Source organism: Echinops telfairi, unplaced genomic scaffold, assembly GCF_000313985.2.
Source record: "Echinops telfairi isolate 266 unplaced genomic scaffold, ASM31398v2 ScPeMD7_443;HRSCAF=831, whole genome shotgun sequence".
Taxonomy (NCBI): domain Eukaryota; kingdom Metazoa; phylum Chordata; class Mammalia; order Afrosoricida; family Tenrecidae; genus Echinops; species Echinops telfairi.
This window is the reverse complement of record NW_022104341.1, coordinates 61,503,671-61,519,155: the sequence shown is the minus strand read 5'-3', so window position 1 is coordinate 61,519,155 and position 15,485 is coordinate 61,503,671. Positions and strand designations below refer to the sequence as shown.

The window sequence follows — 15,485 nt, the reverse complement described above, 5'->3', positions numbered from 1 at the left end:
AAGAAAGGCGAGGCTCACCAAGCCATTTATCTCTCTGCCCTTCAGTTAATCCCACTTGTGTTTATCAGCCAGGCTGGCACAATAAACTATCTCACTGACCAATCCCCTTATTAGGCTTCCATACACGGTATACCTTATTCTTTTTTTCATGGTCCTGCCCCACAAGGATTCCATGCACCTTATTGCTTTATTAGTAAGTTGTCTAATCCCCTGGGTGAAAGATGAGGCTTTCTACTTTAGTAAAAAGTTCCAGTCTTGGAAACCCACAGGGCAGTTCTATCCTGTCATATAGGGTCACTGTAAGTCAGACTCAGCATGGTGGCAGTGAGTTTGGTTATTTGGTTTGGTCCAATAAGCTTGGTGGCCCACAAGACTCTTGTTTGTATACTCTCACTCTGAAGAACATTGAAGTCTGTGAAAGGCAGCATGGCCACATAGGCCTGAGTCTACCTTGGACTTTCTGTGATCTTGGCCACAGAGAGTGGCAACGGTCACTAGATTGTGATGGGCCTCACTTTCTTGATCTCTACAGCAAAGAGAATGAACTACATAGGCACAACACATTGCTTTATTTTTGAAAGTACGAAACTACTCTTTTTTTGTTGGTCATGCCTGTATGTACTAGAAAGCAGAGTTGTTCCTCTTAAAGAAGAGTCGTTGGCTTGACACTCTTCTTCTCTCCCTGTAAACCCTCTGCTGTCCCCCAAAATACCAACTCCACAGAATCCTGTGGCCCTAAAGAAAAGAGGGTGATGAACAAGCCCTGGGCCTGACTCTCACCCTGGGAATGACGTTCCGGGATTCAAGGACCCCCTGGTTAAGAAAGACAGTTGGGTAGCTCTTCCTCTTAGCAAGCCACGGGCTGTGCTTGCACTTGGCACTTGTGGCCACTGGGCCTCCCACTCGTCTCGTGGGTCTGTGGAACCACATGCATCCCTGGATCAGCATGCAGGATGTGGCATGGTTGGGTGCTTCTTGGAAGAGCTTCCACATCCTGTGAACGTTGAGTCTCTACCTGCCAACTGCTGAGATGAACCAGTAATGCTCAAAGAAAGCACAGACATTTATCAATGAGGAGGATTCAAGACATGGCTCCCCCACACACACACTCCCCCACTCCTTTCCTCCAAATAACACTCCCACTGTTCATGCTTAAATACCAAAACCTTATGGCTTTGCAGAATCCGTGCCAAAAAGTCAATCATCAGAGAAACTGCAGAGATAATGGCCTCTATTGATCAAATCGGTAGAGGCATAGCTTTTGAGGTTTGCCCTCCTACAGAGGTCGGGAAAGATAAGGGCATGAGTTTTCTAAAACATGCTTGATTTGCTTAAATTGTCTGCCTCCACATAAAAACACTTATGTTCTTAGAGAGCTGGTGGCCAGTTTCAGGAAAACCTCACAGAATGAAAAGACTGGCTTGGATTATGGGGGCATGGGAAATGCAGCTTCTCTAAAACACATGGCACATGCATTATTTCAAAAAAAAGCATAGGAGCTGACCAAGGATGCCGTGGAGGGGATGGCTCCCATCTGTCTTCCTGCACAGGGGGAGGGCAGGAGTGCTTCTTCAATGTTCCCTCCATGCCGAACCTATGCGACCCATTCTCTATCCCTTACTATCGTCCTCGGAGGCCGCTCTGCTGACACCATGGTTAGACTACTAATGGAAAGCTCAATGGTTCCAAGCCACCAGCCACTCTGTGGGAGAAAAACATGACAGTCAGCTTCCATAAAGCTTACCTCAAAGGAAGCCTTATGGGCAGTTCTGCCCTGCCCTCTGGGCTTCCTAGGAGTAGAATTGACCCCACAGATGCTTTACTACACAGAGGGGGCAGCAGGAATGCTTTTGACTGTTCTCTGAAGAGCCCTGGTGGCATACAGGTTCATTCAGGTGCTAGCTGAAAGATAGGGGATTCAAACCCACCCCAAAACGTCACAGAAGAAAGAGCTGGTAGAGCGTATGTCCTAGAGAACCCGTGGGTTCAGTTCTCTCTGTCATCTGGGCTTGCCGCGATTCAACAATGGACTGGACGACTCCTGGCAGCACCAGCAGTGCTCTGACCTGCCTTATTTTGTCCTCCTTCTACAGGTGAGAAAATAAGAGGTTGTGAACCCTGCCAAAATATATTCAATCAGCAATTCACACTCACACTGGAAAAATCAAGTGACCTGTAGCTAACTTTCTAGAAAATGAGTACTGCAAAATGAGGCCGATTAGTAATCGGCAGCAATTGGAATTTTAACATGGGTGTATGCTTCCATGACATAGTCTACTGCCTCCTTATTAGCATATATTAATTTTTGGTCATCACAGTGACTTTAACACAAAAAAATCTTGCCACCCTAGTTTTCAATATGCCTGGGAAAGTCTGATCTTTGGGGAGTGAGTGTGGGCCACAGGAGAAGTCTGGCTTTGCCAGCAGAGATCCCTGCATGCGGAGGCTGATGGAGTCATGAGTCTCTCCAAATCACAGGAACTGACCGTGGAGTCAACAGACCTCAAGTTGAAGTGTGCACAGCCAAGAGTAGCCTTTCTGTGTGTGTTGTCTGTGTGTGCTAAACACTATTTTGGTGAGGGGAATGCCTGATATTAAGCTTTTCACATCTAGCCGCTAGTCTTTCTTGGAAGAAAAAAAATGTGGCCTTGTGAGATCGTATTTTTCAAGGTTGTTCCTATTTTAAAGTTTTATCTGTTATTATCATTTTCTCAGGAGAAACACAACCTGAGGTTATCGTAAGGAAGGGGACTTAAGGCAGAGGACGAACCCCCTCAGAAGCAGCGCAGTGGTGTAATGAACTTGTGGATCAAAATGATCTGTGCCATAGCTCACCAACTGCAAGGTCATTAGTGTCCAGGGACTCACGGGGAAACAATTTCACCATCAGCAGTGCCAAGAATCTACTCATTTGCCACCAGTCCCAAGTTATATGCAATCGGCAAACTCACACTGGAAAAATCAAGTGACATGTAGCTAACTTTCTAGAAAATGAGTGCTGTAAAGTGAGACCTACATTTCTGGCAGTTCAACTGTGAGCAGCAGTCAGATGTAGCTAGGAAAACATTGGACGTAAATGCAGTCCAGGCCTGTCCTAATCCCACCACGTCCCCACCCTCGGCTTCTCCTGAAATGCCCCCCTGCGTGCCGTGCTTCCCATTTCCAAGCTCCCTGGAGTCGGTAGTGGAGTGCCTGCAGAGCCGTGTCAGCAGGCATGTGAACCACAGTAGTTGGTAGCACTGCAGAGAGGAGCCACTGTTCAAATAGTCAAAGTGGGTGGGGCAAGGTCAGGGTCAGGGTGGAAATGCAGAAAGAGCCACACATGGAGGGTCCTGAAATGTAGATGCTCACCCTGGTGAAACAGTGGCCTGCCATACCCCCCCAGAGGAGGAGTGGCTGACAACAAAAACACAGCCTTCGTGACTTTGTTGAGCATTTTCCTATCTTCTTGGGTAAATTTTTCTTTTGGGTTTTATATTTTAGATTTGTATGTACATTATCATTCCTGTCTTGTTACCCAACTGACTTCAATAAAACAAAAGCAAACCCAGTGCTGTCAAGTCAATTCTGCTTCATAGCATCCTTGCAGGACAGAGTAGAACATGACATGCTGTTTCCAAGAGTGGTGGTGGTGAGTAAGCATTGGACAGCTCTAGCTCCAAGGTCAGCAGTTCAAACCTACCAACTGTTCCTTGAGAGAAAGATGAGGCTACCTGTTCCTGTAAGTGTTTTGTTGTTGTTGGGTGCTGTCAAATCAGTTCCAACTCCCAGTGACCCCAGGTACAACGGAAGGAAACATGCCCTGGCCTGCGCCAGCCTCACAATTGTTCTTAACCCTTGAGTCCGTTGTTGCAGCCCCGGTGTCCATCTGTCTTGTGAAGGTCTTCCTCTCTGTCAGTGCCCTCTACTTTCCCTAGAATGATGCCCTTTTCTAGGGACTGGTCTCTCCTGATAGCATGGCCAAAGTATGTGAGATAAAGTCTCACCGTTTTTTGCATCTAAGGAGCATTCTGGCTGTACGTCTTCCAAGACTGATTTGTCGGTATTTTGGGCGATCTCCCGTCAAAAGTACTTCCAATATTCTTTGCCAGCCCTATAATTCACGTGCATTGATTCTTCTTTGGTCTTCCTTCTTCAATGTCCAGCTTTCACAGGCATGGATTTAGGTGCTATCCAGTTCGTTCCCACCCACAGCAATCTGATGCACAACACGAGGAGACGCTACCTGGTCTGCAGTGATGCATAAGGTTTTCCGCGTGTCCTTCCTTGGAAAAGGGACTCTTTCTTCATTGTCTGTTCTCAGTCAGGAAGTGCCACTGAAACCTAATCATTGTGGGTGACCCTGCTGGCATTTGAAATGCCAGTGACACAGCTTCTAGCATCGCAGTAACACACAAGCCACCACAGTACAACAAACTGACAGACAAGGGGTGGTCATATGCATATAAGGTCATTAAAAATAAAATGGCTTAGGTCAGGCACACCTTAGTCCTCAAAGTAACCCTCTCGCTTTTCAACAGAGGTCTTGTGCAGCAGATTTACCTGATACAATGTGTCTTGATCTCATGACTGCTGCTTCCATGAGCATTGATAATGGATCCAAGCAAGTAGAAACCCTTGACAACTTCAGCCTTTTCTCTATTTATCAGGACGTTACCGACTGGCCCAGTTTGGAGGATCTTTATTTGCTACTCTGTGCAGAGGCAGGCAGCTTGTGGATTTAAACCACTGACCTTTCAGGTAGCAGCCATGTGTTAACCACTCGGACCGAGGGCTTTTCCAACTTGTTTCAGATCCCTTAAAAGAATCTATGCGGTTTCTGGCTCAGGATAGATGGGCAAGTATGTGTCGTTTGTTTATTCCATTTCCCACATGCTTCTAGGGCAAGGAAGCAGGTAAGCCTAAGAGAGCTGCCAAAATCGAGCAACTCTTCTGCCTCCTGGTGTGAAAGGTTGTTTGCAGACCCACTAAACACAGGACAAGTGGGTCTTTGCAAGGTCTCAGTGGGTAAAAATGCTGTCCTTGGCAAAGCTTCCTCAGCGATGATGTTGTGTGGCTTCTACAGTCGTTTGGCAAGCCGTCACCATCAGTAAATAAGGAAATGTCGAAAGTGTATTTGTCTAGGTGAAGGGGTCAAGCCAGAGGTAAGGTGGAACAAAGTTGGATCTCACCGAGTCTGACCAGTAGGCAGTGTGTGCTGCTGGGAGAAGTGTGGGAAGTAGACTCAGACAGACCTGGATTTGAATCTAATTTCTCCCACTCCCTGAAGTTCATCTCCCATGCCAACTCAGATCTGTTTTTCATGGAGCCCCGAGGCACATCCCAGGCTTCCCAAACCAAACTCATTGCCATCAAGTTAATTTTGACTCATAGCAATCCCATAGGGCAGGGGAGATCGTCCCCTGTGGTTTTCTGAGACTGTGACTTGGAGTAGAAAGCCTGTCTGCATTATTGTGATGGAAGGGGAATTGACAGCATTTAGGTCATGTATCTAATGGCCCTCCAGCATCCCATCCAGCATTAGTATTCTGTCGTACTATATAGGAGTTCCTGAGTGATGAAAATAGTTAGTGTGCTCCTCTGCTAACCCAAACGTTGGAGGTTCAGTTCCATCTGGAAACGAAGCCACTGAAACCCCCGAGGAACGCACAAGGAGTTGTTGAGTCAGCCGAACACTGATTTTTTATTTGGTTTTTAATACTGCGAGTTGGGGGGGGGGGCGGTGTAAGAGAGGGGGCGTGAGAAAGAAAGAGAAAGAGAGAAAGGAGACATGGCTTACCTGTGGGTGTGTGGCAAGCTGATTTGTTGGTATTTTGTGTGTGAGAGAGAGAGACAGAGAAAAGGAGACATAGCCTAAGGAGGAATTATTTCAACCCTATCAAAATATACTAGCAGGATGTTGGCTTAAATTTCCTAAAGCAATGACAAAAACAACATTTGTGTATTACCATATGTATTAGTCTGGTACTTTAGAGAAACAAATCCACAGCAACTCATGTATAAGAGAGAGTTTTATATAAAGGTTAAGTGCGCATCAAGAAAACATCCCAACCCAGTACTGCCCAAGCCTGCAAACCCAACATTAACCCATATATCCCACACCAATCCACAAAGTCCTCCTCCATCTCACACAACAGAGGCAATGATGCCAACTGCAGGAGGAAAGCCGAGTCAGCGAACGTGTAAGCATCTCAGCGCTGGCAGGGGTTTCCACATGGCTGCTCCAGGACCCAGGGCACCCAGGGCTGCATCGGGGTGGGTCCATGTGGCTTCTCCTTGGGGATGTCTTGCAGGAAGTCAGCCTTGCCAGCTGAAGCAGGGAACTGCTAAGGCAGCTGCACCCTGGTGCGACCATCACAAAGCAAGAGACCCGAGAATTAGAAAGGCGAGGCTCACTGAGACATTTATGCCTCCAACCTTCAATTAATCCCACATGTGTTTATCAGCCAGGTTGGCACAATAAACTAGCTAACTCACCATAGATCATTAAAACATTTGTTAGTCCTCATTTCTCATTTTCTTTAAATCAAAATAGTTTTGAAAATTCATGTTTCAAGTTAAGTATAACTCATGAATTACCAGTAATTACAACAAATTTATAATTCATACAGAGATGACTATATTTAAGCCCTTTGAAGGTTTTAGTGGTGTTAAGGCTTCAGCATGGAGACGTGGATTTCTCTGTTAAACAAAAATGCTACCAATCCACAAGCACAAGTGCCTTGGGCAGCAGGAACATGGCTTTTCTGACTCTTCGTGGTAGGGGATTGAGGATGTTAGTCTTGGCCCCATCTTCTCAGAAGGAAAGGATGTGGTGGGTTTGAGACTGTTTGGTATTTTCTGCAGATTTTTATTGTTCTTGCTGCTAATGAAATCAGTTTGTTAATTTCCAAGGCAGTGTTTTAAAGTAAAAGTCTTCCAACCTGGTTCCTAGATTGCTCATCTGGATGGCCTCTGTGGAGCAGGCACCGCTGCTCAGCCGTCCAGCCCTGTCCTTCCCCTTCAGGAACGATGGCATTGCAGCAGTCTGTCTGAGAAAGTAGAGCCTTTGGAAATCTCCAGTACTGTCTGACAGCCCGTCTGTAACTCTGTTTAATATTGACCTTGTCTTTCTCCTCCATCCTTTTTCGTTTCAGAAACCGAATTGTCAGTCACTGCTGAGTTCCTGCCTACCTCGTCATGGAACATTTCAAGTGGACTTGACAAAGGTACGCGGTGGGGGCTCACGAAGTTGAGGCGGAGGCATGAAAGTCCATTTCAAATGTGACCGTGGCCTTCATTGAAATCAACCGGGGGGGGGGGGGTACCCCCTGTTTCCTTGGGATTAGCATTTAACATTTAATTATGTGACGTTCTATTCTTTCTGGAAAGGCTTTCTTCTTCCCTCTTTCTTTCCCTTTCTCCCTCTAAAATGTTCCGCATGGGGAAAGTGCTTCAAGATGTGGAATAGGGCCGTTGCTGACCTTCCTGACACTGGAGCCCGTGGATCTTATTTAGGGGATTTGATGCAGCAGGAGCCAGGATTGATCAGAACCGTTTGCTGGGTGACCCTTTCCACGGAGCATTTGATGTGCACGCAGGCGCAGGACGGCGTGTCTGGAATGTGTGTACTTGCCTGTGCCCGCACATGGCAGCGTCCTGGTGCACGTGCGGAGCAGGTTTCGGCTTTGAGGGCTGCTGGTCAGGATGAAGGCCCTTCGTATGCCAAGAACTGGCTACTCTAGAGATGCTGTGTCCCTGAGTGGGAAACAGGGCCATTCAAAGCCCCTGTCGTCCTGCCCGATCGCCCCCTCCCGCTGTACTTCTCTGAGGCCCTTTGTGTACCTTACACTTCAGCCAAATCACTATTTCCTCTCATGAGTGGGCTTCAAAATGTTTGTGCGGAAAAATATTTCGTTATCTTTTAACTCCTTTTGCTCACGAACTTTTTGAAGCCCTTCTGTATTGTCTGTGCTTGTCTGACTCTGTTTTCTTGGGAGCCATGTCTTCCCCTTGACTTGTAGGCCTTCCACTCTGCAAGTCCACGTGACCATTCCTTCAAGAGCAAGCAGACAGTCCGTCACACAGGGAGGCAAACTAGCCCTCGCGCCACATCCAGCTTTCAGCACGTGCCCGTGGCTCTGACGTGAAATGGGAAAAACTGAAAAGCTCTTATTCAGATAACTATGGTTTCTTTGTTTGTAAAAAGATATGTACGGCTCTCAATTACGTTTTCAGTTGTTGTGAGGAACTGGGTTGGCTCTTCCTTCTCAAAATATGCTGACCCTGGTCTATGTGATCTCGTCCGTCCATCTCAAAATGGAAAATGACTTCTCATCTTCAGAACACCCATCTCCCTCTGCTCGGCGCCTAACACTGCCTGTGTTGGAGCGTGATGACTTTTAGTCTTGTGCATCTCACCCTTAGGCCTGGAAGATCTTCTGTATGAATTTTGATATATACATATATTTGTGGTGGTGGTGGGCTTTATGGCAAAAACTCCTTTGTGTAGGAACTTAGATAATAATATGTGTGGACCATTGAGTCACACATTATCTAGTGATAACCACATCTATGCACATGTGTGCAAATACATTCAGCAAGTTTTACATGTCCACGGAAGTTCCAATATTACTGTGGGTTCTGGGGTTACAGTAATAAAGAAAGCTGAAAGATGGCAACTCTGTGTTTGCAAATACAATATCCTGTGCAAGTCGGTTTTCCTCTCTGAGGGAAGAAATTTTTATTTTCCAAAAAAAGCAAAACAAAAAACAAACCCCCCAATCGAAGTTCGTCTTGGTTGGTTACACCGAATGAGGCATTTTAGGGTGGCAGGGTGAGGTGAGGTATCTTCTCGTCTTAAATCAATCTTTTATTCTCAAAGTTGATTTGGGCATTTTTCATGAAGGAGATTAAAATAGGGACTACATATCATTTCTTTCATCCCCACACTTAGCACCAAGCCTGGAAAGCAATAGCTCTTTCAATAAATATTCAGAGAATTTTGAGAAATGTTTGTAGAGTAAAGGACACAATGTGTTAACCTAAGGAGCCCTGGTGGCCCAATGGTTAAGTGCTTGGCTACTAAACAAAAGGTGGGCAGTTCGAGCCTCGTACTGGCTCTCTGGGGATAAAAGCCTCTTGGTCTGTAACCAAGGGAACCTTAAGGGGCCTACTAAACAAAAGGTGGGCAGTTCGAGCCTCGTACTGGCTCTCTGGGGATAAAAGCCTCTTGGTCTGTAACCAAGGGAACCTTAAGGAGCAGTTTTACTGTCACCTGGAATGGATTCAACGGCACCCAGCCAGTGTTGGCATTGGCTCGGCACTTTAAGCTTGTGACGTCATTGGAGCCATTAGCCATGGTGTCATTGTGTAATGCATGTTACTCACCAAGTTCCAGTTCCCACCGTCAGATGACATCAGCGTGTGCATGTGAAGCCAGCAGAGCCACCAGTGAGACACCAAACTTGCCAGACTTGGAACTTGCATGTGACCAGCACTAGAATTAGCAGTGGCGGTTGCCCCTTCGAGTGTCAATGGTGGCCAAAGGGCTGGCCCTTGGACAAGGAGTCTGTCAGGGTTCCACATCCGGGCTGGGTCTGTACAGCCTCATGACAGCATGGCTCTGTTCAAGGTTTCTTGTGTCGTCCCTCTCTAGCAGATGGTGTCTGGTCTCTTAACTCCCAGTGAAAAGGAGAGGAAAAGACGTTGTAGTCATTCATTCATTCGTTCATTTATAGATTAAGTCCTATTGATTCCAACTCTGATTTGGAAATGCCATGAATTTGAATCCATTGCATGAATCTAACAGAAAGGTCCATGCCTTCCACGGACACAAAGCCTAGTGGACGAGTTGAATGTACAACCACAGCCTTCTGGTCCACTTGGTAGATTAAGCTGTCAAGAGACATCCTCCCCCAAACACAAAGATGTAAGAGTAGAAAAAAAATACAATAAAAAAATCTGCTGTCAGGCTGGTGCCCCCAAAGGGATCATCTCCAGGTGTCACAAAATAAAGAAGACACTCAGGGATGGAGCAAGTGACAGTGAAGAGGAATTCAGCAAAAGGTCATATGAAAATATGGGCGGTCCACGGTCACAGGAGCTGCTGTTTCAGTATTCGACAGGAAGGCTCAGAAACAGTCCCCGCACGAGGCTGTGAGCGAGAAATGGCTGGGCCAGGCATGAAATAGGGAAAAGTCTGCTAAGGATTTGCTATGGAAATCGATCAACCACCCTAGGCTAGAAAAAGAGTCACCTATAAAGACTCCGAACTTTCTGCCACCACTAGATGTGGGGATGGGGTCGGTTCTTCTCATGTGGTGCACTAACCACAAACCAAAAAGATAACATAACAGCTTGGTCTGGAACAAATTAAACTATGGGAACCTGACAAGGCTAACCCAAAACCAACTCATAAAAATATCTGAACACCCGAGGGCATGTGGGTTTCCCCCCCAAACAAATCAAAACCACAAAGCAACAACAACAACAATCTACTGCTGATGTGGCGTTTACTTTTACAAACGATCGTGCCTGCAAAGGAGAGAAAAAGCCCCCATGAGGGAGCGTCAGCACAGCGAGTCATACCTTGAAATCAAGGACATAGACCATTTTGAGAGAACACATACTAGCCTGGTGGCGTCACTGGCTATGATTAACTGCCACGCCAGCATCTACCGACCGCCCCAAGGGAGAGAGGTGAGCCCTTCGCCTCTCTAGAGACTTACAACCCCGCAAGCAGTTCTACTCTGTCCTACGGGGTTCCTAAGAGTCAGAGTAAACTTGATGGCAGTGGATGTGGGGTATACACGTGTGTTCAATGTTTCTTGGAGAAAGAGGGAGTGGAAACCAGGAGCAAAAATATACTTTAAAAAATTAAATCAAAATTTTAGAATTCAGGTTTGGGGTTACAGAAATGAAACATTCATGACCTAAGATAAATAGTCGGGAAGCACAGTCCACGAATGAGAGGAGAAGTCTGGGAGATAAAGTTGAAGTAATATGATCCTTGGAAGAGCGGACTGTGTAGCCCAGCTTACTAGGTTTGACTCCTGCCTCTAATAGCTGTCTTGTGAGTGCATTTGGGCAAGCAACTCCCTCTTTCTGTGATTTTGTTTTCTCACTTGTAAAACAGGATTGTAGTAGGCATGTTCCTCATTGGATTGCTGTGAGGATTAATTTGTCTACCACACCTGATAAAGTAATTGGAGCGTTGTTGAGCCGGATGATGCACCAGAAAGCAGAGGGGACTGATGCTTTGGGTGTTGGTGACACCACGGAAAGCACCTGGACTGACAAGGAAGACAAGCCTGTCTTGGAAGAAGTACAGCTAGAATTCTCCTTAGAAGCGAGAAGGGTGAGACTGTCTCACGCACTTAGGACAGGATGTCAAGAGAAGGGCACCCTGCTCATACAGGAGAGGGGCCGTGTAGAAGAGGAAGACCCTTGTCAAGATGGATGGCACCGTGGCTGCAACACTGACCTGTGACAAGAGTAACGGCAGTAGAGTGTTGTTCTGTTTACATTTGTCTGCCATGAGTAAGGATCAACTCGACGGCACCGACCAACAGCAGCAACAACTGGAGACTGCAGAGTTATAGCTGTCTTTGTATTCATGTGGTTATTTCTTGTTTAAAAAAACAAAACAAAAACAGACATTTTGGCAGAATAGGGAAGGATGCATATTTTAGGACTTAACTAGAATGTTCAGATCCTGTCAAATCAGACCAAGAGGTGCCCACTCAAACCTTAAGGGTATTCACCCACATGAGAGTTCCCCTCCCTAGCTTGGCAAACTGAGCTCCCCATGGCCTTACCCTTGCCAACTCTCTCGCCTTACCTTTTCTCCAAACTTATACCCTGTTTGTTTCCACAGCTGGTCTCTGATTTCCTAAACCTGCCATTCCATTTCCGTCTCCCGTACCTTTGCTCGTGTAGTTCTTCTGACCGGCTGGCCTTTGCCTCTGTTGCTCACTCTTTCATTCAAGCGTCGCTGGAAACATCCCCTCCTCCTCTTTGCCCTAGTGCACCTGGGGGCCATAGTGCTTGGACCTTGGGCTCTAGAAGGAGAAACAGATGACTAACAAATCCCTTCACGTCATTGACCGTGCCTTTAACATTGCCCACAAATGTTCTGTATGTGTGGTCCCATAAGAAGAGCTTCAAGAATTCATAGAAAAATGGTATTAAAAGGTAATGGAAATATTTCCACTTGATTTTTTAAGCCCCCTTGCATATCTTTATCAGAGCCCCTTCCTAACATGTTAAAACAATTTCTTTTGTTCTTGCCTCTTTGAAGACAGAGGCTCTGTTATCTACTGTTTACTCTTCTCCCCTAATACAATGTCTTATATATAGTAGGAAACGTGGCGTGTATTTGCTTGGTTTCAAATCCCAGCTAGGCCAATTAATAGCTATCTGTATATCTTCTGCATGAGAGGCACTTGCTAAGCATGTTGCGAATGTCCGTTATCTTCACATCACCTCTCAAGTAGAACAAGGAGCCCTTGTAGTGTTGTTGGTTAAGTATTGGCTCACCAACTGCAAGGTTAGTGGTTCAAACCCACCCGCTGCCTCACTGGAGGAAATTGAGGCTTTCTGCTCCCATATTTACAAAGCCTCCGAAACACTAGGTAGGGTAACTATGAGGTGCAGTCAGCTCGATGGCAGTGGGTTTGGTTTTGGTGTCGATGAGATAGAACAGAGGCTCGTGGTGTGGGAGGTAGGGGAAGGGAGGAGGTGTTGGCCAACCCAGGGTCAAGGGAACAACGAGTGGTTCAAAACCAATGGCAGGGAGGGGATGGGAGGACTGCTAGGGAGTGACCAAGGGCAAGGTAACTGAGAGGAATTACTGAAACCGGAATGAAGGCTGAACATGGTAGTGGGACAGGAGGAAAGCGTAAGGAAATAGAGGAAAGGAGTAGGAGGCAAAGGGCATACATAGAAGCCTAAATACAGACATGTACATATGTAAATATATTTAAGATTATGGGGGAAATAGACCTGGGTGCACATATTTATAGGTTTAGTAATAGGGTGGCAGGTGGACCTTGTACCTCCTCATGCGCATTCCCTTAATACAAGAGCGCCTTGCTCAGCTAAACAGTCATTTCATGATACCCACCTTCCTGACATGATCGCTGAAGACCGACATGTGCATAAGCAAATGTGGTGAAGAAAGCTGATGGTGCCCAGCTATCAAAAGATATAGTGTCTGGGGTCTTAAAGGCTTGAAGGCAAACAAGCGGCCATCTAGCTTGGAAGCAACAAAGCCCACAGAGAAGAAGCACACAAGCCTGTGTGAACACGAGGTGTTGAAGGGATCAGGTAGCAGACACCAAAGAACAAAAACAATCATTGTGTGATCACCTTCCCCACATAAACGCTGAATGTGTGCATAAGTAAGTGTGGTGAAGAAGGCTGGTGGTGCCCGGCTATCGAGACCTATAGTGTCTGGGGACTTGAAGGCTTGAAAGTAAACAAGCAGCCATCTAGCCCAGAAGCAACAAAGCCCACATGGAAGCAGCACACCAACATGTGTGATCATGAAGGGCCGAAGGAACCAGGCTTCAAGCACCAAAGGTGGTGGTGGGAGGGGGGGGTTTGGAAATAATATCATTGTGAATGAGGGTAGCGCATGATGGGTACCCAATGCCCATCTGTAGACAACTGGACATACCTTGCAGAGGGGTAGCGGGGAGGAGATTAATCACTCAGGGTTCAGTATAGCAATAATGAAACTCACAACCTTCCTCTAGTTCTTAAACGTTTCTTCCCCCCAACTACCATGATCCCAATTCTACCTTGCAAACCTGGTTAGACCAGAGGATGCACAGCAGTACAGATGGGAACTGGAAACACAGGGAATCTAGGACAGATGAACCCCTCAGGACCAGTGGTGTCAGTGGCGATACTGGGAGGGAAGGGGGGGTAGAAATGGGAAATCGATCACAAGGATCTACATATAACCTCCTTTCTGGGGGATGGGCAACAGAAGGGTGGGTGAAGGGAGACATAGGTCAGTGTAAGACATGAAAAAATAATAATAATTTATAAATTATTAAGGGTTCATGAGGGAGGGGGAGGGGGGGAAAAGGAAAATGAGGAGCTAATTCCAGGAACCCAAGAGGAAAGTGAATTTTGAGAATGATGAGGGCAACAAATGTGTAAGTGTGCTTTACACAATTGATGTATGTATGGATTGTGATGAATTGTATGAGTCCCAATAAAATGATTAAAAAAAAAAAGACAGTTGATAAGCATAGCTGGTGAGTGGTAGTGCCAGGATTCCCATCAAGGCCTGTAGGCACTGGTTCCAGGGATCTACATCCAACCAGGCAGTACTGCCTCCCTTACATTTCTGTCCTCTCCTGCAGGAAGGAGGTGAAGCAGCAGAATGAAACCACTTGGTTGTCTTTCAGGCCTTTCTCTCCACGGTTGCTCTGTTCCCCCAATCAGTTTCGCCCTGCCTCACTTGGGACTGGCCAGGGGCATGGAACAGTTACCTATTTATCTTTTCTAGCAGGAAATGAAATTTAAAAGAGACAAGGCCCCCGGGGAGGAGCCTTTGAAAGCTACCATTGATGGGGTAAAGGGAGTCATTTCTGAAACAAATGCTTCAGAACCAAGGACCTCCTAAAACAAATTGATCTACTGGGGCCCAGCCTCAGCTTCCCTTTGGGAGTGTTGGGGGGAGGGGGGGGCTGAAGAGGGCCTCCTTCCCCTTCATATGCAGCCACACAAGGTCTCAGAGGTTCTCCATAGAAAGGCAAATGTTTTCTTGGAGAAAAGACTGGAAATTGCACCCTGTGGTAGCAGAAAGGGAGGGAATCTGCCACTTAAACTATGGAGTCCTGCCTCCAACTGTGCTGACAAGCTAGATTTGGGGATATTTTGTCCTGGTTTGCTTTTTTTTAATGTAGAGCTGGCTTTGTCTACCAGCTTGGAGCTTTAGACATAGTAGGGAAGGGTATAGAAGGCAACTCTGGGCTGCCTATAAAGAAGGGATGGTTATTTGCATCTATCCTTTAAGAGTATATTCTTGGCCAACAAACACAACAATCAATCATCACACTTCTGTGTGAAGCCATAGGATGACTACTCACTGGGTCAGAATAGACATCTTGGTCTCAGGCGCTTAGCCCATCCCTGCCCCAGACTATATGGCCCTGGTCAACCTGCAGGTGAATCATTCAAGATCAAAACCCAAGAACAAGGTTCAGAGAGCTACGAAAAAAGGAGGAATCGCAGGGAGTAAGTGGGCAGGGATGGTCCTTTGAAGGGATTGTACTGAATGAGATGACACAACATGTGTAGGGATTATTGAAGGTAAAACCAGTGATCCACTGCGAACCCCTTGACCTAATTCACAGTAAAATGTTTCAGTGGGGGCAAGAGCTAAACTGTCCCGGACTATGACCAGGTCCTCTGGTTAGTGAGCGGTGGCTTCCTCTTGCCCTGCCCCTGTAACTTAATCTGCACATATATAGTATCTTTACGTGAAT

At 46.4% G+C, this 15,485-nt stretch overlaps 1 protein-coding gene across 1 annotated transcript in view; it reads left to right on the top strand.

The window, feature by feature from the left end:
- The first annotated feature begins 7,140 nt into the window (after positions 1-7,140).
- Positions 7,141-15,485, top strand: part of LOC101649458 (inactive tyrosine-protein kinase transmembrane receptor ROR1) — a 343,582-nt gene continuing 335,237 nt past the window's right edge. Inside the window, exon 1 of the mRNA XM_045292145.1 lies at positions 7,141-7,208. The gene's annotated coding sequence lies outside the window, so the exon portion shown is untranslated. The remainder of the gene's footprint in view (positions 7,209-15,485) is intronic.